Source organism: Ooceraea biroi, chromosome 13 (assembly GCF_003672135.1).
Source record: "Ooceraea biroi isolate clonal line C1 chromosome 13, Obir_v5.4, whole genome shotgun sequence".
In the NCBI taxonomy this organism is placed as follows: Eukaryota; Metazoa; Arthropoda; class Insecta; order Hymenoptera; family Formicidae; genus Ooceraea; species Ooceraea biroi.
This window is the reverse complement of record NC_039518.1, coordinates 7972580-7998045: the sequence shown is the minus strand read 5'-3', so window position 1 is coordinate 7998045 and position 25466 is coordinate 7972580. Positions and strand designations below refer to the sequence as shown.

The 25466-nt window shown below is 44.2% G+C and overlaps 1 long non-coding RNA gene across 1 annotated transcript in view; it reads left to right on the top strand.

The window, feature by feature from the left end:
• The window catches only part of LOC113563239, a 138418-nt gene extending 114327 nt beyond the window's left edge, over positions 1 to 24091 (top strand). Inside the window, exon 3 of the long non-coding RNA XR_003407381.1 lies at positions 21790 to 24091. This is a non-coding gene — a long non-coding RNA (uncharacterized LOC113563239). The remainder of the gene's footprint in view (positions 1 to 21789) is intronic.
• Positions 24092 to 25466: the final 1375 nt, after the last annotated feature.

Genomic DNA, 25466 nt, shown 5'->3' with positions numbered 1-25466 from the left:
CAAAGAACCGAAAACGAATGGTTAATCTGATGGTGCAGGTCTGGCGAATATGGTGGATGTGGTAACACATCCCTCCAAGCTGCTACAATTTTTCACGATGCTGACCAAACTTCTTACGTGGTCTGGCGTTAACAATTTTGACACTCGCCGCAAGTTTTAAGCATCTTTCGCCATTATACATCACATAACTTTCTTTGAGCTTGCACAGCGTTTTCTCCTTGTCGGAAGTAATAAAACAAAATATGAGGAAAATGTTCTTTTGATTTTTCCTTTTGAAATGACGGCAAACAAACAATTTGTTAACTGAAATCCGTTACTTTCCTTTTTTCTAAAACAAGGCTTGAACTGGGTGAGTTGTTAACCTACATAATGAATTTGCGGTTTTAAGTATGAGTTAGTTACATTTCTAGAACATGTATGTCCCATCTATTGGAAAAAAAACGCAATTACTTTGGCCAACCAATAGAATATCCGGTTAAGACGAGGATTCGCTTGGCGAAAGAAAGAGTCGTCGAGTGCAACTGAATGAGGGTGGTAAGATACCGTTTTATGGGTGAGGATGGCTTAGCGAGGGGGAAAAGGGAAAGAAAGAGAACGAACGAGGTTAAATGAGCAAGGTGGCGCGCTGTCAACGCTTGAGCAATTTTAAATGTAAATGTAAATTAAAGTATTGGGCCGCGTTGCTGCTGTCTGGGTCGGAGACGAGCGACAAAGCCTGCCTGCCTGCCCTGCCTCTAACGATGCCATTCTGCATATTAAGTGGCTGCGCGACCCAATAACATCTCCGCCATACGAGTTTCAACGTACTTACCGCTCTCCCCAACCGTGCCGTCATGCCGGACGCCGACGCCGGCTTATGCGCTCCTGCGACGGATTCTTGCATCGTTCCGGCAGCAAAACAAGAATCTGCAGGAACGCGTGTCGCGACGACGATGGTTGTGACACGGGGCAAATATTTCGAGAGAGCGTTTGCTAACTATCGGGTTCAAGAGAACGAGATCGCGGCATGGCGTCGCAATTGGAGACTTTCTTCGCGATGCTGTGCAATCGGCGCTCTTGAGGTTAATGATAACGCCGTTTTTTCGTCTTCTTTTCCTTCGAAGGATCGGATGATCGTCATGGGTGGGATGCGGAGAATAAGGGCGATGCGCGCGGAAATCGACTCGCCAGTGAGTGTATCGTGCAGCGAATATCGTTTTCTTCTTGTTGCGCGCGCTAAGTGTGGCAGTACGATGCGGCGCGATATTTTTCAATATGAGCGATGTTTGTTTGCTGCTCAGACGTCAAAATACGTGAAAAAAAATATAGCGGTATAAAATGCACCAAGGATGTCATCGTCAGGTAGACAAAACAACTTATAATAATTCGTGCGGTCGGTCGCACGGGAAAATTTCAGTGTTTCATTATTATGGCAATTCGCTGATTGAGGTGCGCGCCGAAAGGAAAACGGCTTGTTTTCAGCGAGCCGGGTCTCGATTAACTCGATTAACTCGAGCGGAAATAGCTCGCGAAATTTCGAATCTCTTACCGCGGTGCCTAGCCGGTTCCTCATTAAAAATAAGGCTTGAATTAATTAACATCGGAACGGGCAAACGGGAGGGGGAGGAGGGAACACGCTCCACGGCTCGTACTATGGGGGTGGGTTTATCTCTAATCCCACGGGTGACTTTCACCGGCAAGGTCGAAAAAAGAAAGAACGGAGGAGGAGGAAGGAAGGAATCCCAGCATCTTGCGACGTCGCGCGGGTGAGTTTTGGGTCGCTCACGCAAAATACAACTTCGACGAACGATCCTCTCGCGCGCCAGTGGGGGTGTCTTGTGTGTAACGCGCACCGGGATACGCGTACGAACATAGGCGAGTGATGCGAGCGGGAGCAGAGCCGAGGAAAGAGCAAAAGAAGCGAAGCCAACGGGCCGAGGGTGACGAGGGGCAAAAATAGTCTATGCGTGGGTTAAGGGGCGGACCACGCGCAGCAAAAGGGTCTCTTGCGGTACTTTGGGGTTTATTGAAATATAACATGCGTGGTGCGGTCACCCCGGCAAACAGTTTTACACTTACCCGCTTCGCCCGCGTTTCGCGAACCCACGAGTAGTGCGCCACTAAACCTGCTCTCGCCGACAGCCCGAAGTGGTCGCTTATGGTTATTGCACGACACACGCCGGCTTACGAGCATTTTTTGTTTCGTGCATTTAGACAGTCTTTTCGTTCTTTTTCTTTTTTTTCTTCCTCACTACGACGCCCGGCTCGCACCGCCCGATGGCGAGGGAGAGCGCGAAGTTTAAGCGGCCTCCCCTAGGCGATTTGCAGAGAGCGCAGCCGGAGCTGGCTCCTCTCCGGCTGTTTATCGAACTGCCTCGGCTGCCACGGTCCGGACTTTCTACGGTCCTCTTAGCCGTCTCCTCGGTCCGTGCCTGAAAAGGTTTATTCAGGGAAGGACACGCGCGGAGGATACTGTTCCTCGCTCACGGGGGTGGTGCTGCGAGTCTGCTTCGGTAGATCCCAGAAATAATAAGCCCCACACGCCGCGTTGCTCGATTCGCGTTGCGCCTAGTAATTATTTCCCTGTGCGGGGGTGGTTTCGAGACAAATAGGGGATGCCACGGTTCCGAGGGATAAGACGGATAACGCCGGGCAGGTATTCACGTCTTTAATCGAACAGCTTATTCAAATGCTGCGTTAAATGCCACATTTATGAGAAAGAAATTTGATCACGTGTTACAGATTTCCACAAAGTTCTCCCGTTTAACGCGTGATTCATTTTCACATTTATTATTGTAATATTTATTATAATATTTTAATTTTATTATAATATTATATCAGGGTTGTCGCCGGGGATTTAACCGACAAACTGCGGGACATGTTCTACTAGTAGAAAATAAGAAAAAATTCTTATATCGAGTTTGCTTAGAAATGCTTTATTACAAAGTTATAAACCAATATTGAAAAAGAAATATGAGATAAGTAACAACGGATTTTTTCGCAAAAATTAAAATTATCTACGCAACTTGATTTTGTGAGCAATTTTCAAAATGTTGTCCTTGCACTCGATACAAGGCTAGAACATTTCGACGTTAGTAGCAGAATTTGTTACAGTAACGAACATTCCTGAAATTTTGTTGCATCTCAGTAACTGAATTAGTAATTCGTTTGCTTTAAATCTTCAAGCGAGAATACTTCTGTACTGTAAACTTTATTTTTTAAAGTTGCCCCATAAATAAAAATCAAGAGGCGTTAATCGGGCTATCTTGGAGGCGCAGAAAACCGTCCTCCTCGACCAAATCAAAACGCCTTGAATGGTAAAACCTTACTGCTGATGAGGATATCAAATCGTTTGTTGGAATTGTTTTTTGCTGAAAAAGATAAGAACTTTTTGAGCGCGGAATCATGAAGTTGCCTGAAAAATGGCAAAGATAATCAAACAAAATGGACAATATATTGTTTAATAAAGTTTTTGTTTCCCATGAAATTCGCCTTTTATTTATATAAAAAAACGCAATTACTTTTTGGCCAACCCAATATATGGCGAAGATGCTTTAAAACTGCGGCAGTGTCAAAATTGGTTTACTAAATTTCGATCTGCAGATTTTAATGTGAAAGATGCACCACGCTCAGGAAGGCCAATCGAAATTGATGATGACAAAATAAAGGCACTGATCGATTCCAATCGGCGTTTAACGACACGAGAGATTGCTGAGAATCTTAACATATCGAAATCGAGTGTTGAAAACCATTTAAAACGACTTGGATACATTAGTAAGCTCGATATTTGGGTACCACATGAGCTCAAAGAAATTCATCTCACTAAGCGTATTGACATCTGCGATTCTCTTTTGAAACGTGAGGAAAATGATCGATTTTTGAAACGTATGAAAGGCGACGAAAAATGGATCGTCTACAACAACGTCAAACGAAAAAGATCGTGATGAACCTGCTGAAAGCACTTGAAAAGCAGATATTCACCAAAGAAAGATTATGCTGTCAGTCTGGTGGGACTTTAAAGGTATTGTGTATTTTGAGCTGCTTGCAAGGAATCAAACCATTAATTCAGACGTATACTGTCGTCAACTGGATAAATTAAATGATGCCATCAAACAGAAACGTCGAGAATTGGTGAATCGCAAAGGTGTTGTGTTTCACCATGATAACGCTAGACCACGTACAAGTTTGGTCACTCGTGAAAAATTGTTGCAGCTTGGATGGGATGTGTTACCATCACATCCACCATATTCGCCAGACCTGGCACCATCAGATTACCATTCGTTTCGTTCTTTGCAAAACGCCTTGAATGGTAAAACCTTTACTGCTGATGAGGATATCAAATCGTTGTTGGAATTGTTTTTTGCTGAAAAAGATAAGAACTTTTTTGAGCGCGGAATCATGAAGTTGCCTGAAAAATGGCAAAAGATAATCAAACAAAATGGACAATATATTGTTTAATAAAGTTTTTGTTTCCCATGAAAAATTCGCCTTTTATTTATATAAAAAAAACGCAATTACTTTTTGGCCAACCCAATATATGGCGAAGATGCTTTAAAACTGCGGCAGTGTCAAAATTGGTTTACTAAATTTCGATCTGCAGATTTTAATGTGAAAGATGCACCACGCTCAGGAAGGCCAATCGAAATTGATGATGACAAAATAAAGGCACTGATCGATTCCAATCGGCGTTTAACGACCCGAGAGATTGCTGAGAATCTTAACATATCGAAAGCGAGTGTTGAAGACCATTTAAAACGACTTGGATACATTAGTAAGCTCGATATTTCGGTACCACATGAGCTCAAAGAAATTCATCTCACTGAGCGTATTGACATCTGCGATTCTCTTTTGAAACGTGAGAAAAATGATCGATTTTTGAAACGTATAACAGGCGACGAAAAATGGATCGTCTACAACAACGTCAAACGAAAAAGATCGTGGAGCAAGCGTGATGAACCTGCTGAAAGCACTTGAAAAGCAGATATTCACCAAAGAAAGATTATGCTGTCAGTCTGGTGGGACTTTAAAGGTATTGTGTATTTTGAGCTGCTTGCAAGGAATCAAACCATTAATTCAGACGTATACTGTCGTCAACTGGATAAATTAAATGATGCCATCAAACAGAAACGTCGAGAATTGGTGAATCGCAAAGGTGTTGCGTTTCGCCATGATAACGCTAAACCACGTACAAGTTTGGTCACTCGTGAAAAATTGTTGCAGCTTGGATGGGATGTGTTACCACATCCACCATATTCGCCAGACCTGGCACCATCAGATTACCATTCGTTTCGTTCTTTGCAAAACGCCTTGAATGGTAAAACCTTGACTGCTGACGAGGATATGAAATCGTTGTTGGAATTGTTTTTTGCTGAAAAAGATAAGAACTTTTTTGAGTGCGGAATCATGAAGTTGCCGGAAAAATGGCAAAAGATAATCAAACAAAATGGACAATATATTGTTTAATAAAGATTTTGTTTCCCATGAAAAATTCGCCTTTTATTTATATAAAAGAAAACGCAATTACTTTTTGGCCAACCCAATATATGGCGAAGATGCTTTAAAACTGCGGCAGTGTCAAAATTGGTTACTAAATTTCGATCTGCAGATTTTAATGTGAAAGATGCACCACGCTCAGGAAGGCCAATCGAAATTGATGATGACAAAATAAAGGCACTGATCGATTTCAATCGGCGTTTAACGACCCGAGAGATTGCTGAGAATCTTAACATATCGAAAGCGAGTGTTGAAGACCATTTAAAACGACTTGGATACATTAGTAAGCTCGATATTTCGGTACCACATGAGCTCAAAGAAATTCATCTCACTGAGCGTATTGACATCTGCGATTCTCTTTTGAAACGTGAGAAAATGATCATTTTGAAACGTATGATAACAGGCGACGAAAAATGGATCGTCTACACAACGTCAAACGAAAAAGATCGTGATGAACCTGCTGAAAGCACTTGAAAAGCAGATATTCACCAAAGAAAGATTATGCTGTCAGTCTGGTGGGACTTTAAAGGTATTGTGTATTTTGAGCTGCTTGCAAGGAATCAAACCATTAATTCAGACGTATACTGTCGTCAACTGGATAAATTAAATGATGCCATCAAACAGAAACGTCGAGAATTGGTGAATCGCAAAGGTGTTGCGTTTCACCATGATAACGCTAGACCACGTACAAGTTTGGTCACTCGTGAAAAATTGTTGCAGCTTGGATGGGATGTGTTACCACATCCACCATATTCGCCAGACCTGGCACCATCAGATTACCATTCGTTTCGTTCTTTGCAAAACGCCTTGAATGGTAAAACCTTGACTGCTGATGAGGATATGAAATCGTTGTTGGAATTGTTTTTTGCTGAAAAAGATAAGAACTTTTTTGAGCGCGGAATCATGAAGTTGCCTGAAAAATGGCAAAAGATAATCAAACAAAATGGACAATATATTGTTTAATAAAGTTTTTGTTTCCCATGAAAAATTCGCCTTTTATTTATATAAAAAAAACGCAATTACTTTTTGGCCAACCCAATAGATAATTGTCTAGTATATTATACTAATAAGTACATTTCATGTAACAAGGGTAGCTTATCCATATCGAGAATGCATCAGATAACTCCAGTCGAGTATATTCCGATAATATTAATACGCTTCTCTGCTTTGTGCAGACCGCGAGAGGATTTCCTCTGTACAAGGAGAAACGTACATCCTCCTCTGAAATTATAAAATTTCAAGGATAATATCGTCGAGAACAGCTACGGGGTTTCCATTCCCCGTTGCTCCACGGCGCTCTCGAGTTTCGTCTCCCCGGGGAAGCGTAATCTCCGGCTGTTCTCGGCGGCGGTAATCTTCCGAATCGTGCATCGAGAGCGGCAAAGGCTGGGCAGCACGCGTGAACAAGCGGGCGGAAGCATCAGCTCGGATCAGTGCCTAGGGGTGGTACCCATCTCCCGTCGCGAGCCTCCCTTGGTGTATCGACAGGGCGCATCAACCGTGCGTTGTCATTTCGATGACGCCCGGGTAGTCGACATCTTCCACCCCCGTTTTACCGCTTCGCAGCCCTCGCTTCGCAGCCCTCGCTTCGCATCGTGCAGCTGTTTGCTACAAACAGAGAGCCACGTCCGGGAGAGCTTTGGCAGTCGTGCTTTTTGCGCGGCGCCGAGGATTTACCCGCGTCACGCGTTACGAAACGCGATATCGCGGATACACACGCCCCATAATACCATCGGATCCACTCGATGCCTATTGGCGATGGTTGTTTGCGACGCCGCCGGTTGCCGTCTAATGACCGTGAAGATCCCGCTAATTTGCGCGACGATCCAGCTTTATTGGCGTGCGGACATCTTCTCGATTTCTATTTCTCACGAAAAGCCTCGCCGTGCGAAGGTTTACTGCTTTTTTAAGACCAAAAGTCTCTTTTGATGTAGAGTCGTTTAGCTTTACTCGTGCAGCTCCCGAGATTGCTGGATTTAAGGCTACCGGTTCGAGAGTCATTTATTGGTGTCAGAGGAGACTCATCAAACTCGAAATGAATTCGCTTTGTTTAATTCCGTGCGTCGATTATTCCGCTCGCGCAATGAATCAAATTAAGATGCAAATCCAACTGATTAGATGCACATGTATAATAATTCATATATTCCTGTATGTACCCCCAAATGCATTTTTCCGTAACGCAAGGAGGAAACAAGCGCAAGGCGTTTCGGGATCTCAATCTGCCGCGAGGTGCAGCGAGAATTCCAGAGCTCAATCTCAAGTTCGACATTGCCGATCGTCGGGGCGGGTAACATCCCGGAAGTCGGCGAATGTTCGGCGAATTGGCTCGCGGAGGAAATCGCGATGTTCGGCGGTGGGTACGAAGTGCTTGCCCTTCCGCAGGAAACGATTTCACTCAGACCATAGAGGGAAGTTCAACACGGAACGATGCACTCGATGCCGTCGCCTCTTTCCACCCTGCACCCCTTTCCATCGTACTCCTCCGACCCCGACCACCCTCGCGCGTCGCGTGGCATCCCACGTTCTCTTGTGCGCGGTTCTGTTTCCACTTCTGGTCTCAGTTCTGCTTTGCCGCCCGTTCTGGGGATGTTTGAACCGGCGGCGCGGCGGGTGAGAAAAGAGGGTGTGCGCCGCATGCCCGAGGGGTTGACGGGATTGCGAACACACCGCAACATGGTTGAGATCGCCAATTGCCTCAAAGCAACGTGGTTCTCTAGCCTTTCGACCGGTACCAATCCACCAGGGCGACGTGTATTGCACGACGGCATCATTGGTCAGTTCCTTGGACGCTTTCCGGATCCATCGTTTCGCGAACAGCCCAAGCACATTAACGTCACCGCTCGGATCGCTTTGTCGCCCCCGATTTTCCCTTTTACGATCTCCCGTGATTGCTGTTAAGTGGCGCAATATGGATTAAGGACGCGCGCAATGCGAAATCGATAGTTCTACGATTTTTGTCATGTTTCTGAAACACGCATATTGAGAAAGACTGTATTAGGGGTGTGATTTAGTTTTGAGGGTTTTTTTGCTCAAAAACGCATGTATTTAAATATGATAATGACTGAATACCTTAATCAAAATATTTTCCTTCCTTTTCTATAACTTTTTCCCATCTCTCTGGCAAGAGATGACGATAAAATGACTCTTCTTTTCAGTTGATCCATTCGTCGACGAATTTTCGCACTTCTTCCAAATTATCAAAGTGTGTATCCTCTAAAGCGTGTTGCATCCACCGGAACAAATAATAATCGCATGGAGAATACGCGGGGTGCGGTAAGACTTGCCATTCGAGCTCTAATAGTGTTTGTTTCACTGATGACGCAACGTCAGGTCGAGCGTTGTCACGAAGAAGAATCATTTTCCGTCGTTTACTCGCAATTGGTGGTCGTTTTTGGTCCAATGCTTCCTTCAACTTGTACAACTGGTGTCAATAACGACCAGCCTTGGCAGTCTCATGCGGATTTAACAGCTCATGGTACACTATCCCACCAAATACAGAGCATTACTTTTGAACCGTGAATATTGCGTCTCGGAGTGGATGTTAATGATCCACCCATGATTTTCTGCGTTTGGGATTATCAAAATAGATCCACTTTTCATCCCCAGTAACAATCCGAGACAAAAGACTCTTCTTTTTTTACCTGGCGATCAACGAAATGCAAATGTTCAAATGGCACTTTCCGATAATTGATATCGAACCCATTTCCCTTCTTTCTGAATTTTTCCCATTTCATGCAAATGTTTGGCAACTGTTGTACGATCAACATTTAATGCTCTGGCAAGAGATGGCTTCCACCACGATAAAATGACTCTTCTTTTCAGTTGATCCATTCGTCGACGAATTTTCGCACTTCCAAATTATCAAAGTGTGTATCCTCTAAAGCGTGTTGCATCCACCGGAACAAATAATAATCGCATGGAGAATACGCGGGGTGCGGTAAGACTTGCCATTCGAGCTCTAATAGTGTTTGTTTCACTGATGACGCAACGTCAGATCGAGCGTTGTCACGAAGAAGAATCACTTTCCGTCGTTTACTCGCAATTGGTGGTCGTTTTTGGTCCAATGCTTCCTTCAACTTGTACAACTGGTGTCGATAACGACCAGCCTTGGCAGTCTCATGCGGATTTAACAGCTCATGGTACACTATCCCACCAAATACAGAGCATTACTTTTGAACCGTGAATATTGCGTCTCGGAGTGGATGTTAATGATCCACCCATGATTTTCTGCGTTTGGGATTATCAAAATAGATCCACTTTTCATCCCCAGTAACAATCCGAGACAAAAGACTCTTCTTTTTTTGCCTGGCGATCAACGAAATGCAAATGTTCAAATGGCACTTTCCGATAATTGATATCGAACCCATTTCCCTTCTTTCTGAATTTTTCCCATTTCATGCAAATGTTTGGCAACTGTTGTACGATCAACATTTAATGCTCTGGCAAGAGATGGATTCCACCACGATAAAATGACTCTTCTTTTCAGTCGATCCATTCGTCGACGAATTTTCGCACTTCTTCCAAATTATCAAAGTGTGTATCCTCTAAAGCGTGTTGCATCGACCGGAACAAATAATAATCGCATGGAGAATACGCGGGGTGCGGTAAGACTTGCCATTCGAGCTCTAATAGTGTTTGTTTCACTGATGACGCAACGTCAGGTCGAGCGTTGTCACGAAGAAGAATCATTTTCCGTCGTTTACTCGCAATTGGTGGTCGTTTTTGGTCCAATGCTTCCTTCAACTTGTACAACTGGTGTCGATAACGACCAGCCTTGGCAGTCTCATGCGGATTTAACAGCTCATAGTACACTATCCCACCAAATACAGAGCATTACTTTTGAACCGTGAATATTGCGTCTCGGAGTGGATGTTGATGGTTTGCCTGGATCCACCCATGATTTTCTGCGTTTGGGATTATCAAACTAGATCCACTTTTCATCCCCAGTAACAATCCGAGACAAAAGACTCTTCTTTTTTGCCTGGCGATCAACGAAATGCAAATGTTCAAATGGCACTTTCCGATAATTGATATCGAACCCATTTCCCTTCTTTCTGAATTTTTCCCATTTCATGCAAATGTTTGGCAACTGTTGTACGATCAACATTTAATGCTCTGGCAAGAGATGGCTTCCACCACGATAAAATGACTCTTCTTTTCAGTTGATCCATTCGTCGACGAATTTTCGCACTTCTTCCAAATTATCAAAGTGTGTATCCTCTAAAGCGTGTTGCATCGACCGGAACAAATAATAATCGCATGGAGAATACGCGGGGTGCGGTAAGACTTGCCATTCGAGCTCTAATAGTGTTTGTTTCACTTATGACGCAACGTCAGGTCGAGCGTTGTCACGAAGAAGAATCACTTTCCGTCGTTTACTCGCAATTGGTGGTCGTTTTTGGTCCAATGCTTCCTTCAACTTGTACAATTGGTGTCGATAACGACCAGCCTTGCAGTCTCGTGCGGATTTAACAGCTCATAGTACACTATCCCACCAAATACAGAGCATTACTTTTGAACCGTGAATATTGCGTCTCGGAGTGGATGTTGATGGTTCGCCTGGATCCACCCATGATTTCTGCGTTTGGGATTATCAAAATAGATCCACTTTTCATCCCCAGTAACAATCCGAGACAAAAGACTCTTCTTTTTTTGCCTGGCGATCAACGAAATGCAAATGTTCAAATGGCACTTTCCGATAATTGATGTCGAACCCATTTCCCTTCTTTCTGAATTTTTCCCATTTCATGCAAATGTTTGGCAACTGTTGTACGATCAACATTTAATGCTCTGGCAAGAGATGGATTCCACCACGATAAAATGACTCTTCTTTTCAGTCGATCCATTCGTCGACGAATTTTCGCACTTCTTCCAAATTATCAAAGTGTGTATCCTCTAAAGCGTGTTGCATCGACCGGAACAAATAATAATCGCATGGAGAATACGCGGGGTGCGGTAAGACTTGCCATTCGAGCTCTAATAGTGTTTGTTTCACTGATGACGCAACGTCAGGTCGAGCGTTGTCACGAAGAAGAATCACTTTCCGTCGTTTACTCGCAATTGGTGGTCGTTTTTGGTCCAATGCTTCCTTCAACTTGTACAACTGGTGTCGATAACGACCAGCCTTGGCAGTCTCATGCGGATTTAACAGCTCATGGTACACTATCCCACCAAATACAGAGCATTACTTTTGAACCGTGAATATTGCGTCTCGGAGTGGATGTTAATGATCCACCCATGATTTTCTGCGTTTCGGATTATCAAAATAGATCCACTTTTCATCCCCAGTAACAATCCGAGACAAAAGACTCTTCTTTTTTTGCCTGGCGATCAACGAAATGCAAATGTTCAAATGGCACTTTCCGATAATTGATGTCGAACCCATTTCCCTTCTTTCTGAATTTTTCCCATTTCATGTAAATGTTTGGCAACTGTTGTATGATCAACATTTAATGCTCTGGCAAGTTCTGAAGTGGATCGTGTTGGATTTTCGTCCAATAATGCTTGCAAATCTGCATTTTCAAGCTTTCTTGGTTGTCCCGAGCGTTCTTTGTCCTTAATTGATGGGGCAGAATCATCATAAGTTTCGACAAGAATTCTATAAACCGTCAGCCGCAGTTTTCTTTTGATTAAAAAACAAAAGCAACGCATGTCGAAATGCTCTTTCGGAAGTTGCATTTTTACGATGATATAAACACGACTGTTGTTGCTATAATGCTACTAAATGTGATGGATAATGTCAAGACTGTAAGAAAGAACAGTTATCGGAAACAGCTATTGGAACAAACTGACACTACAGCCATCTGTTGCAAAACCCTCAAAACTAAATCACACTCCTAACACAATAATCCTCCTCTCGTTTTTCACTATTGTTGTTTTATTCTCTTAATGTGGAAGGTAAAGCGAAAGTTGACAATCGACCTACGAAGCGGTTGCGTAACTATTGAAATATTGATACCTTTAGAACATTGATCTACTGGTAACAAGAGAGAATGAATGCTGCTGGAACTGTCGGTGATAAAATATATATCTTCCATTACTGTTTTACGCCTCTTTACGCCTCCGAAAACTCATCCAGCTGTCGGACGAATATATACGCGGTATAGCTACGGTACGCCGATCGCAGCAGTCTGCAATAATGGTTCTGCCGCTCATTTGAATGGAAGTAACCGCTAAATTTCGCCTCGATTAACCCTCAAAAATTCAAGCGCACGACTCTCCCTTCGCGGCGAGAGGCTTGTTACCAATTTGAATATTTATAAGGCAAAGGAGGCCTCGCGAACTTTCCGTAGCATCGCAGATATCGCTAGTTTGGCCATTCTTTGAATACATTAATGGAATTCGAGAAGCTCGCCGCTCGCTGAACGGTATGCATTTTCTGTCGCAATAACAGGGATAACAGAGATCGCCTACCTGGCGAATAGTCGCTTCTGCAAAATTTCACAATTTTACTCTCGCGAATTCCTGCTGCGTTCGCTATCGTGTACTTCCGGCTTTTGCGACGCGATCAAAATCGAGGGATTTATTTGAGCAAATGAGAAAATCAAGATCGAAAATCCAGCGCTGCTGGGGCTGACTTGAACCTTCGTAATTCGGGGTGTGCAAGGAGGGGGTATCACTTAATTTTATTCCGTGTATGTGGGTTTTGCTGGCGCACGGTCGGCGCGCCGGTATTTTTCTCGGTGATCCGTTGCATATTTTTGCATTAAAAAAATGACCGGTCGGCGCGGCAGTGTACATACATTCCAATCCGCATAAAGCAGTGCCACCGAAACCGGGGATATTTATCGCGAAATTTGTAGAAAAAAAGTCGGTGGGAGATGCAATTTTAAATAGTAGCAATTATCGAGTGCATTCCGGCGTGCAACGTATGCGCATACGCGTAACAGACCGTTACAAATATCATTCCGCGGCATGAAGAGGGAAATAAACAAAAATATACTCTTGCTCGCACGTGTATCGGATTGTGTCGGCCAAAATATCGGATTGATACCGGGATTGCGTTAATTGTGCGCATTTGTGCGAAAATAAATCACGTATCTGGCATTCTGGCGGCACGTAGCGAAATGCAGATGGGGCATGCTGTGTGTATATCGCTAATTATTCCCGGAAATTCATGAATCCTCGTCGGTGGCGGATTATTTCCAATTTTCTGACTTTAACACGCTCGGCTTGTTCGAGCTCTGTTTCCGGATTAATGTCCGCGTTTTATGCCTTTTGCTTGGCTCCCTTTCACACAACACGGAATATAGAATATATTCCATTGAATCTTCGGAAAGCGGATCGCGTGGCGACCGCGTTGCGCAATTGCGCGAGTCATTGTCGGCAGAAGTCTTTAGAAGATCCATCAATGTAGAACATTTCAGCGACCACCCTCTCCCCCTCTTAATACATATGTATATATTGTAAGAGGCGAAAAATAACTAGGAGACTGCCTTAGATTTGAACTCGAACTCTCCGGGATCCCTGGTTCACACGCCTAGGTCTTAGGCTGTACGGCCACTACTCCTACTGTTGTGACCAACTTGTTTTCATTCCGATCCTCTATACGACCTGTCAGTCTCGACTATCTTTCCAGATCTTACAGCTCGGCCAGCCTGACATTACATTCGTCCCCGAATGTCTCCAAATCGTCGGTTTACTCCACTTGAGTCCCTCCCAACCTCCATTTTTGGTTCACTCTTCTGAGTCCCTCCCAACCTCCATGTTGGTTCACTCCTCCGAGTCTTTCCCAATCTCCATGTTGGTTCACTCCTCCGAGTCCTTCCCAATCTCCATGTTGGTTCACTCCTCTGAGTCCGTCCCCGACCTCCATGTTCAGGCTTCACTACCGGCCAGCTGCTTCTCAACTCCCTCCTCTCCGAGGGGTAGCGGATGAATCTCAACTGTCTTCGAGGGGTAGCGTATTTTATCCCACTTCTGAATTGTAAGAGGCGAAAAATAACTAGGAGACTGCCTTAGATTTGAACTCGAACTCTCCGGGATCCCTGGTTCACACGCCTAGGTCTTAGGCTGTACGGCCAATACTCCTACTGTTGTGACCAACTTGTTTTCATTCCGATCCTCTATACGACCTGTCAGTCTCGACTATCTTTCCAGATCTTACAGCTCGGCCAGCCTGACATTACATTCGTCCCCGAATGTCTCCAAATCGTCGGTTCACTCCACTTGAGTCCCTCTCAACTTCCTTTTTTGGTTCACTCTTCTGAGTCCCTCCGAACATCCATTTTTGGTTCACTCTTCTGAGTCCCTCCCAACCTCCATGTTGGTTCACTCCTCTGAGTCCTTCCCAATCTCCATGTTGGTTCACTCCTCCGAATCCTTCCCAATCTCCATGTTGGTTCACTCCTCTGAGTCCGTCCCGACCTCCATGTTCAGGCTTCACTACCGGCCAGCTGCTTCTCAACTCCCTCCTCTCCGAGGGGTAGCGGATGAATCTCAACTGTCTTCGAGGGGTAGCGGATTTTATCCCACTTCTGAATTGTAAGAGGCGAAAAATAACTAGGAGACTGCCTTAGATTTGAACTCGAACTCTCCGGGATCCCTGGTTCACACGCCTAGGTCTTAGGCTGTACGGCCACTACTCCTACTGTTGTGACCAACTTGTTTTCATTCCGATCCTCTATACGACCTGTCAGTCTCGACTATCTTTCCAGATCTTACAGCTCGGCCAGCCTGACATTACATTCGTCCCCGAATGTCTCCAAATCGTCGGTTTACTCCACTTGAGTCCCTCCCAACCTCCATTTTTGGTTCACTCTTCTGAGTCCCTCCCAACCTCCATGTTGGTTCACTCCTCCGAGTCTTTCCCAATCTCCATGTTGGTTCACTCTTCTGAGTCCTTCCCAATCTCCATGTTGGTTCACTCCTCTGAGTCCGTCCCGACCTCCATGTTTAGGCTTCACTACCGGCCAGCTGCTTCTCAACTCCCTCCTCTCCGAGGGGTAGCGGATGAATCTCAACTGTCTTCGAGGGGTAGCGGATTTTATCCCACTTCTGAATTGTAAGAGGCGAAAAATAACTAGGACACTGCCTTAGATTTGACCTCGAACTCTCCGGGATCCCTGGTTCACACGCCTAGGTCTTAGGCTGTACGGCCAATACTCCTACTGTTGTGATCAACTTGTTTTCATTCCGATCCTCTATACGACCTGTCAGTCTCGACTATCTTTCCAGATCTTACAGCTCGGCCAGCCTGACATTACATTCGTCCCCGAATGTCTCCAAATCGTCGGTTCACTCCACTTGAGTCCCTCTCAACCTCCATTTTTGGTTCACTCTTCTGAGTCCCTCCGAACATCCATTTTTGGTTCACTCTTCTGAGTCCCTCCCAACCTCCATGTTGGTTCACTCCTCTGAGTCCTTCCCAATCTCCATGTTGGTTCACTCCTCCGAATCCTTCCCAATCTCCATGTTGGTTCACTCCTCTGAGTCCGTCCCGACCTCCATGTTCAGGCTTCACTACCGGCCAGCTGCTTCTCAACTCCCTCCTCTCCGAGGGGTAGCGGATGAATCTCAACTGTCTTCGAGGGGTAGCGGATTTTATCCCACTTCTGAATTGTAAGAGGCGAAAAATAACTAGGAGACTGCCTTAGATTTGAACTCGAACTCTCCGGGATCCCTGGTTCACACGCCTAGGTCTTAGGCTGTACGGCCAATACTCCTACTGTTGTGATCAACTTGTTTTCATTCCGATCCTCTATACGACCTGTCAGTCTCGACTATCTTTCCAGATCTTACAGCTCGGCCAGCCTGACATTACATTCGTCCCCGAATGTCTCCAAATCGTCGGTTCACTCCACTTGAGTCCCTCTCAACCTCCATTTTTGGTTCACTCTTCTGAGTCCCTCCGAACATCCATTTTTGGTTCACTCTTCTGAGTCCCTCCCAACCTCCATGTTGGTTCACTCCTCTGAGTCCTTCCCAATCTCCATGTTGGTTCACTCCTCCGAATCCTTCCCAATCTCCATGTTGGTTCACTCCTCTGAGTCCGTCCCGACCTCCATGTTCAGGCTTCACTACCGGCCAGCTGCTTCTCAACTCCCTCCTCTCCGAGGGGTAGCGGATGAATCTCAACTGTCTTCGAGGGGTAGCGGATTTTATCCCACTTCTGAATTGTAAGAGGCGAAAAATAACTAGGAGACTGCCTTAGATTTGAACTCGAACTCTCCGGGATCCCTGGTTCACACGCCTAGGTCTTAGGCTGTACGGCCAATACTCCTACTGTTGTGATCATCTTGTTTTCATTCCGATCCTCTATACGACCTGTCAGTCTCGACTATCTTTCCAGATCGTACAATATCCAACGCGATCATGTTATTTCGAAGCCTCCACTTTCCGTTGAGCCATGATCGACGCGAGGTTGTTCGCGTTTCCGCAACAAGAACGAGTAACCGAGATTCACCGCGAATTTCGGCTTTCGGTTGCGGCTACCGAGACCCTTCGCAATTTCTGCTTCGCTTCCGTGGCGCGCTTTGACGAGCGCGAACCTCGTCGTCTCGCGACTCCCCTTCATCCCCCTCGTGGCACTCGTGCGTTCACCTTAAATTACGACACGACAGATTCGGCCCTCACCCCAGGCCCCCTCGCCACTCTCATCGGATTAGGCATCGGGTAACCGATTGTAAATACGGGGGAGCCGGAACGCGGAAAAGGGGAATTGAAGTTTGCCGAGGCTGTAAGAGGAGACGCTGGTAAATATCTTCCTGCCTTCCTTCTGTGGTTCCTTTCAGCAGTTCCTCGTGAATCCCGATCCACCACGTCATCGTTCCCACCAGAATCCGCGGGGGCGGCTCGCAGCCACGCCTGAGTTTCGAGAGCGCGTTGGTGGTCGTCCCTCCCTTGTGTTCCCGGGGAACCCTGTTTAACTTATCGGGATATTCATATTTTTGATGAATTTAATACGGAATGCCCTGGTCCAGGAAATGATTTCAGATGTACATATTGGTGTCTCGCTAATGATTCGCGACGTCATTTAATTAATCAAGAAAGAATCCTTTCACGGGTGATCCAGTTATTTAATGGCTGAGCTATGTTGTATCATTGTGAGTTATTGGCGATGTGCACCATTAAATCAGGAATCCTACAGATGCGAGGAAACCAGGAGCGACATAATTTCGTAATTATCTTTCTCTCAACAGTACGCTGGAAACTCGCGTTATACCACGACACGTTGCACCCGGCGCAGATTTGCTCGTCGAATTCGCTATCTCGGGTTTCTTTCAACGTCTCGTCTAGTTTCCTCGGGCTCTTCTCCCGCCGCGGAGAACTAAGACGATCTCGCGCGGCACGAGGCAAATACGCAAAGTGCAAAGGAATCGTCCCGGGGACATCGCTGGCGGACGAAAGGATCGCGGGATCGTCGTGTCGCAGGCGGATTCGCGAGTCCGCGGCGAGTGTCGTCGCTGCGCTCCTCGAATGGCTGCTTCGGTTGCTCCCCTGGTAAGACGATTACGTGAAGGAGCAGAAAAAAAGATGAGGAAGAATTAAAAATGTCAAGTTGAAAAGTGGAGCTCCGTGACCGGGCAAACGGCGCCCGCTGAAGAGTCGGAAGAGCATATTGAAAGAGGCATAAAGGAGAACGAGTGCCGAAGAAGGAAAAATCCCCGTGGGCGGTGATAGGGGGTGGTCGGCAGGGCTGGTGGAGGAAGATGTAGAAACGAGCGTCCTCCAGGAGACAAGGCGGGTTGTCGGAGATTCGCCTTCTCCCCCTCGCGAACCCCCCTCCTCCTCTTTCAACCCCACAGTCGTCAGCCGTTTCTTCATTTTGCGTTACTCCTTGTACTAGCTCGCGGTGGATCGTCCCTCGTCCTCCCCCGTAGCGAGTAGCGCGCAGGAAGCGGACACGACGAGGAGAGAAGTTCTCCCGCGGAAGCGGAAAACGCGGCGGACTCGCGCGCGCGGAGGGAGGCGACAGGGGGAAAGGGGACACACCGCGGCTCTTTAGTACCGAGACATCGCGGTTTGCCTTTTACATTACATTTATTTTACTTCATTTTTCGCGGGATAAATGTCTTCGGGGCTTTGCCGGTCGGTTAGGAAAATGCTTTCATAATGTCCTCCTGTGCCGGCTCCCCCTTCGTCTCGTCCCGTCTCGTCTCGTCCCTTACCTCGCTTCGCCGCGAGCCTTTGGTTTCTTTCCTCGCCCCTGTGTGCGCGGAACAGAGGAATAAAATAACCCCCGTGCCTCCTCCCTTCGAAATCCCTTGCTGCTTCCCTATCTGCGTTTGTTACGTCTACTGACAAGGGAAGGTTTTTAGGTGTTACACTCGGATTTCAAAAATTTTTTGCATGCAGGTCCCCAAATAGAAGAAAAAAATAAAATGCATATTTGCGCGCTACGTGCGCAATTTTCGATGTTAGGTTAATTACTCAAAAATGCTATTTCCAATCGAATTCTTTACATTTTTTATTTCACCTAACGCACATTTATATTGCTTTGAATAATTTTGTGCGTGCGCGTATGTGCTTCTGTGTGCGTGTGTGTACTTGTGTGTGTTTAGAAAATACGAGCGTCTAATGTAATCTCGTGCCGCGCGAGCACAGTGCGTATAAAAGGCCCATTGCTCAAGAATGGTATTTGCATCGTAACTTTTTTAATTTTTTACTGCAACTGCCAACGCACACAATTTGGAATAATTGTACATTGCGCAAATCGTAGTTTGCTCTTTCTGCGTGATTTATTGTACGCGACTTTAAATAGATTTGATCAGAATCTATAACGAGGACATAAAAGACCTGGTCAAGGGAGGTTTTTAATTCTTTCAGTTTTAATTTCTTTTTAAAGGGTTGTGCATTAGGTGAAATAAAAAATGTAAAGAATTCGATTGGAAATAGCATTTTTGAGTAATTAACCTAACATCGAAAATTGCGCACGTAGCGCGCAAATATGCATTTGGGCCGCTACTTTTATAATTTTTCTTCTATTTGGGGACCTCCCTACCTGCATGCAAACAATTTTTGAAATCCGAGTGTAACACCTAAAAACCTTTCCTTGCGAGAGAGGAACTAATATTGTGGATTTCGTCGTAGCTCTCAAAGCAAGTGGATACTCGGGTATGACGCCGCGTCGATGTATTAGCTGATAAAAAGACGATCGAAAGAAAAAGGGAGAGTGAGAGCGGGTGGAAGAAGAGAAGAGGAGCGAGAGGAATTTTTAATTCCTTGCTCATTTTGATGTTAGGGAGAAAGTGCAATTTCTGAAGGTGGAGAATTCTCTCCTCGATTGCGTAATCGTGTCTAGTCGAGTTGAGTCGAGCATGTATTTAAAAGGAGAAGATCGCAAGTCGATCGTGTTTTTTAACGTTTCTTTCTTGGATTAGCAAGGAGATAAGGGGCGAATTTGGCTTTGACGGCAACGTGGACCGTTCTCTCTCTTAGCGGTAATTCGAGGAGGAAGCTTTGGACGGCCGCCGCCCGAGTCGAGAATCGACTGATTGCGAGTCACAAGGGAGAAAGGAGTGCTTCTCCGTCAAAGTTTAACGAGATTACCGGCCAAATCGGTGAAACGGTCCCAATATGGCTCCGCCGCCGATCTTATTCTCTTACCCGCGTCAAGCCGCGTCGCTCGCTTCCCGACGGGCTCACAAGTTTGTTCTACTTGTTGAAGGCCTCATTAAACGATATTAACACGGCCGAACGTTCATCGATTTCCGATTAGCGCTATTATATTTTCGTGCTGCAGTTTCGCGCGTTAACGCGTGAATATCAGAGCGGCGTTTTGCAAGTATCGCGTCATTGTTCAAGAAAAAACAAGGAAAGTAATACTGATGCTTGTGACATCCCGAAGAACGTGCATTGGAATAATGCGTAGCAACATGTAATTCGAAGCGCTTTGCGTGCGCTCTCCGAAAAATATTCAGAGCGAAAAATCGCGATGCGGTGATGCCTCGACAAGTTCGAAAAATTTACCCGGAAATTTATATGCATTGACATTGTATAATCGCAAATTTACGCAGTATCACATTCAATGATTTGACGCGAGGAGAAATTAATGTTTATAATGTTTTATTGATGTTATGATAACATCATCGGTGAAATAACAGTTTCATGCAATTTGTGCTACGGTGGCTTCATCCGGGGGATTTTCGTGTACCCAATTTTATTAATTGCATGCGGTTATTAGCAGGAATTAACGTCTCGTGAAACAATCATCCCCGTTTCATGCGTTAACTTTTTCCTCCCGTTGCGCCTTCGCCGCGTTCGCTTGTTGTGCAAGATTCCATTTTAATTAAAATGGCGTTATTCCATTCCTCGAGGTAACACTTGCGTGAATGTTACGAAAAAATGTCACATTTGATTACTACGATCTTCGCAAAGCCGCGTAACCAGAAAATCCGCCCTGAAAAAGGCCCATCCCGCATCTGCACGGTGTTTCAATATCAATTCGAGTCTATCGAATTAAATTAACAATGTTTTTCTCGTATTCGCACTCTACCTCTGAAAGACAAGCCAATTATTTTGTTTGACAAGCTATCGGGCCGTTAATGACACATCGGTTAAATTAAACCGCTCGATGAACGGTATCTCGTCGAGGAATCTAGACGCGTGTGCTCTTTGGGAAATTATTATCGACACGACAGGATATCGTGCCGGGCGACAACCGGTTCGTGCATCGTTAACTTTCCGAGAGACCACACTTGACTTTTTTTCTTTTTTTTCCATCGATGGAATTGAGGGGAGAGCGACACAGGGAGAGTGCTTCGTCGTAACGGTGATTTTTCGGTAGGCATATCGCGGATATATCGAAGCAAACTAATTCTTGTCGACGACGCTCCACGTCCGGTCTCGTTAATTAAGCCGTGCAGAGGTTACAATGACGTATCGGAGATATGCAGCGTTTGAACTTTGATGAGAACGATGTCCGTATAGGGGTGGTTAATGCGGTGACACGCACTGGGACACCCCAGGAGGGAGTGGCCGAGCCCGGCCATCCTGGTCACTGCTCAGTCGATAATTACTTACCCCCGGCTTAATGCGGGGAGCTCATCAAACTGTGTGTGAAATATCGTTTTCGCGCGCGAATATGCGCACCCCCGTGTCGGCGACGTAACGGCGAGATACATATTACGAGGCTCGCGCGGCCAAAATGCATCACGCTCGCGTCCGATATTAACTTAAGTCATTAATGCCCGGCGCAGCGTCGTGTTCCCGGAAAATCCCGCGTAACCGTAGTCGTGATAAACTTCCGGCCTGTCTTTTCCTTTTTTTAATACTTGCTTGCTTATTGGAAGGATGACCCGCGCGCCACGCGCCCGCGTATCATTTAAATCTGCTGTTATTTTTTATTTTAATCGGTGTGCTCGTTTTTTGTTGCAGGTGTCGGCTCGCAGTTCCGCGTAACTCAATTCCCGCAGACTGGTGAGTACAGACGAATTTTTATAACCGTGGAATTCAATAGAATTCATTCAAAGCGTGTTGCATGCGGGGGTAAAACACTTGCGGAATTGTTGCGCAACGTGATTCGATCGAGAAATCATTGATTTGATAACGCACGGTCTCTTCTGGAAACGTCTTACGGACGAACGAATTAGACGAGAGAGATAAAGCGACGCTGCACGAGCAAGATGCAGGAAACGCAAGGTAAAGTCTCAAACAGTAGGACGATAGCTACATGGTGGGCGGAATTTTATTTACGGAGAATGTGGGGTTACAACGGGGAGGATTGGAGACCACCACCCAGCTCGCTGTCTCGTAATGGAGGAAGACGGGCCGCAACCTTTTCCAATTACAGGCACGAGATTGTGTCGTAGCGCGGTATCGGACCGGGCGACCAGACCCGCCTGGCTTTAAAAGTGCCCGTGGAAGTAATTAAGAATTCGCGAAATAAAAAATCTATCCCGACTACGACACATTTTTCGCGGTGGGTTTAGGAGGATCCTCTCACGATCTTCTCCTGCTTCTTGCTTCTCATAGTTCCGCGAGCGGCATTAATATATTATTCAAAAAATAAGGTGGTGGAAAAATGCACCTGATTATTGCAAAGTTTGACGATTTGTATTGTAATATTTAATTAAAAGTCAATAATTTAATTTGTGGTCGCGTAGATAATTTTCCATAGATTGTTGTCTTCTGGATTTGAATTTTTATCGCTTTTGGTTTTATATAGAAATATTTCAGTCGTTGATATCCGTTCCGATTAACTATCTTGGTGTCTCTTGAAAGAGATAAAGTTAACAATACAATATAAGCTTATTTAAGTAGCGTGAATGGTCCTTGAAAATTGAGATCCAAATTTGATACGAGCCTCACGGACACGAAATGGTCCGTTAAGCGATAGTAGCGCGATAAAATGAATTTCGGCTCTTTCGCGATCGCTTCGATTCCTATTCAAGGGGTCCTTATTCTCCCTCAGAAACGTAGAATCGTCTGCGTGGTCTCTGGAAGTCGGCAAAGTTTTATTGGTCGAAGCTCCGTACGTGATCGGAATAGAAATCGCTGCACCTTGATCGCGCGGCCGCGGATCACTTTACGGGTGTGTAAAAGCGACGATATAATGTAAAGCCTTTCTCGAACAAATTAAATGCGGCGGAGAAATGTGTTTTTAGCGAGGCAAATTAAAAATGCAAATCTTCTGCAACACTCCGCGCCAGTAATATTTATTTACTCGACGCGGCTACAATATCTTTAGAAGTATTTTTGTTTCTCGATTAATATAACACGAAGATTTAATATACACAGTCACATACAATGATTTCAAACATGTAGCTCGATATCATTAAATAATATGTTGTTTTACAAGATTCCCAATTTTATTTTTAAATAGTGTCCCTTTAGTTGCACGGCTAATGCCGTTACAGAGGGCTGCAATTTGCCGGGGGTGCGCCGTTCGGGAATAATTATTCGGGCGCAAGTTCGTGGAAAGACTCCACCTCGATTCACCGAGTTTCTTCGACGGCAAACATGTCACGATGAATTTTCCGATATCGTCGGGGATGTGCTCGAGTTACGTGCAACCGGTGAGGTCGTAATTTCAATTAGTAAACACAATTACTGGCCAATTACCGACGAGCCGTCTGGCCAGCCGGTGGTGGCCACGGTAGCCCTTGATTGCTTGACTTGGTGCTCTCTCTCCGCGGTGCATTTTGTTACAGCGTGCGCTCGTGGAACAGCCAAAATACCCTTCTTACGCGCCGAAAGTTTTCCGACTCGTTTCGCATTTTCCGTGCCTGCAAACCAGGAGAAAACTCAATTTCACCTGCGAGTAATTGAAGATACCCTGCAGGAGTTCAAAAGGAATTGTAATTTCAGATTAGATTAAACAGAGAGGGACACACGCACTCACGCATACATGCGGAGATATCAATAATGAGTAATCGGGTATCTAATGTACGGCACGTTCGTTAACCCTGCGAGATACCACACCTACTTTCCAGTCACGCAAACGACAGCGCAAATTTCTCCAGGCACTTTCCTCCTCGCGTTACAACTTCAACTGGTATTTTCACTTGGCGAACATAAATCGATACGTTTCTCGCGGAAAGATTGCAGCAGCAACAGGCCACATACATACATACATACGCAGAAAGTTGAGCTTCACAAGTTGTACACCGTTAAAAATTGTGCGTCCATATGTTAAAATTTTCTTGTGTTGCCATGTTTTGATTACTACTTCAATGTAAAATTAACGTACAACTGATATGTTATTAATTTTATAACAATTTTATATGTTAACTTCATAACTTAACATTTTGTGTATGTGTCTTAGAAATGGAATATTATTTCAAATGCTTTTAACACAATAATTTTAAACAATCAACATGTCACAAAGTCAGTTTAACATTCTAAAAGAAGTTAAAGTAAATCTTCAAATAATCATGAACTTTGACACATAAAATAATCAAATTTACTAAAATTAAATGTTTCTATCAAAAATAATTTAAGTTGAAATAATTACTATCATGTGTTAATATAACATAAAAAGTAAATGTTCATATCGTACGAACGAAAATGTTCTATCAACTTTTCTGATGAGTCATTGTAACTTCTCTTCCATGTAGTTTTCAATTACTTTGTACGTTATTTTTACATCACACTTAAAGTTACAATAAGAAAAATAAATGTAAAGTATTGTGTTAATTACTTAACATTTCTAGTTTGTCAAGAAGTAACACATGACGAATGAGTTACTTTAACTTAAAATTTAGAGTGGACTTTCTGGGACATGCCAAAAATGTTAAAATTAACATTCTATTTTTTACTGTGTAAAAGGCAACGCATATGAGACGTGGCACATTTCAATGCACCGTTAAAAATTGTGCGTCCATGTGTTAAAATTTTCTTGTGTTGCCATGTTTTGATTACTACTTCAATGTAAAATTAACGTACAACTGATATGTTATTAATTTTATAACAATTTTATATGTTAACTTCATAACTTAACATTTTGTGTATGTCTCTTAGAAATGGAATATTATTTCAAATGCTTTTAACAGAATAATTTTAAACAATCAACATGTCACAAAGTCAGTTTAACATTCTAAAAGAAGTTAAAGTAAATCTTCAAATAATCATGAACTTTGACACATAAAATAATCAAATTTACTAAAATTAAATGTTTCCATCAAAAATAATTACTATCATGTGTTAATATAACATAAAAAGTAAATGTTCATATCGTACGAACGAAAATGTTCTATCAACTTTTCTGATGAGTCATTGTAACTTCTCTTCCATGTAGTTTTCAATTACTTTGTACGTTATTTTTACATCACACTTAAAGTTACAATAAGAAAAATAAATGTAAAGTATTGTGTTAATTACTTAACATTTCTAGTTTGTCAAGAAGTAACACATGACGAATGAGTTACTTTAACTTAAAATTTAGAGTGGACTTTCTGGGACATGCCAAAAATGTTAAAATTAACATTCTATTTTTTACTGTGTAAAAGGCAACGCATATGAGACGTGGCACATTTCAATGCACCGTTAAAAATTGTGCGTCCATGTGTTAAAATTTTCTTGTGTTGCCATGTTTTGATTACTACTTCAATGTA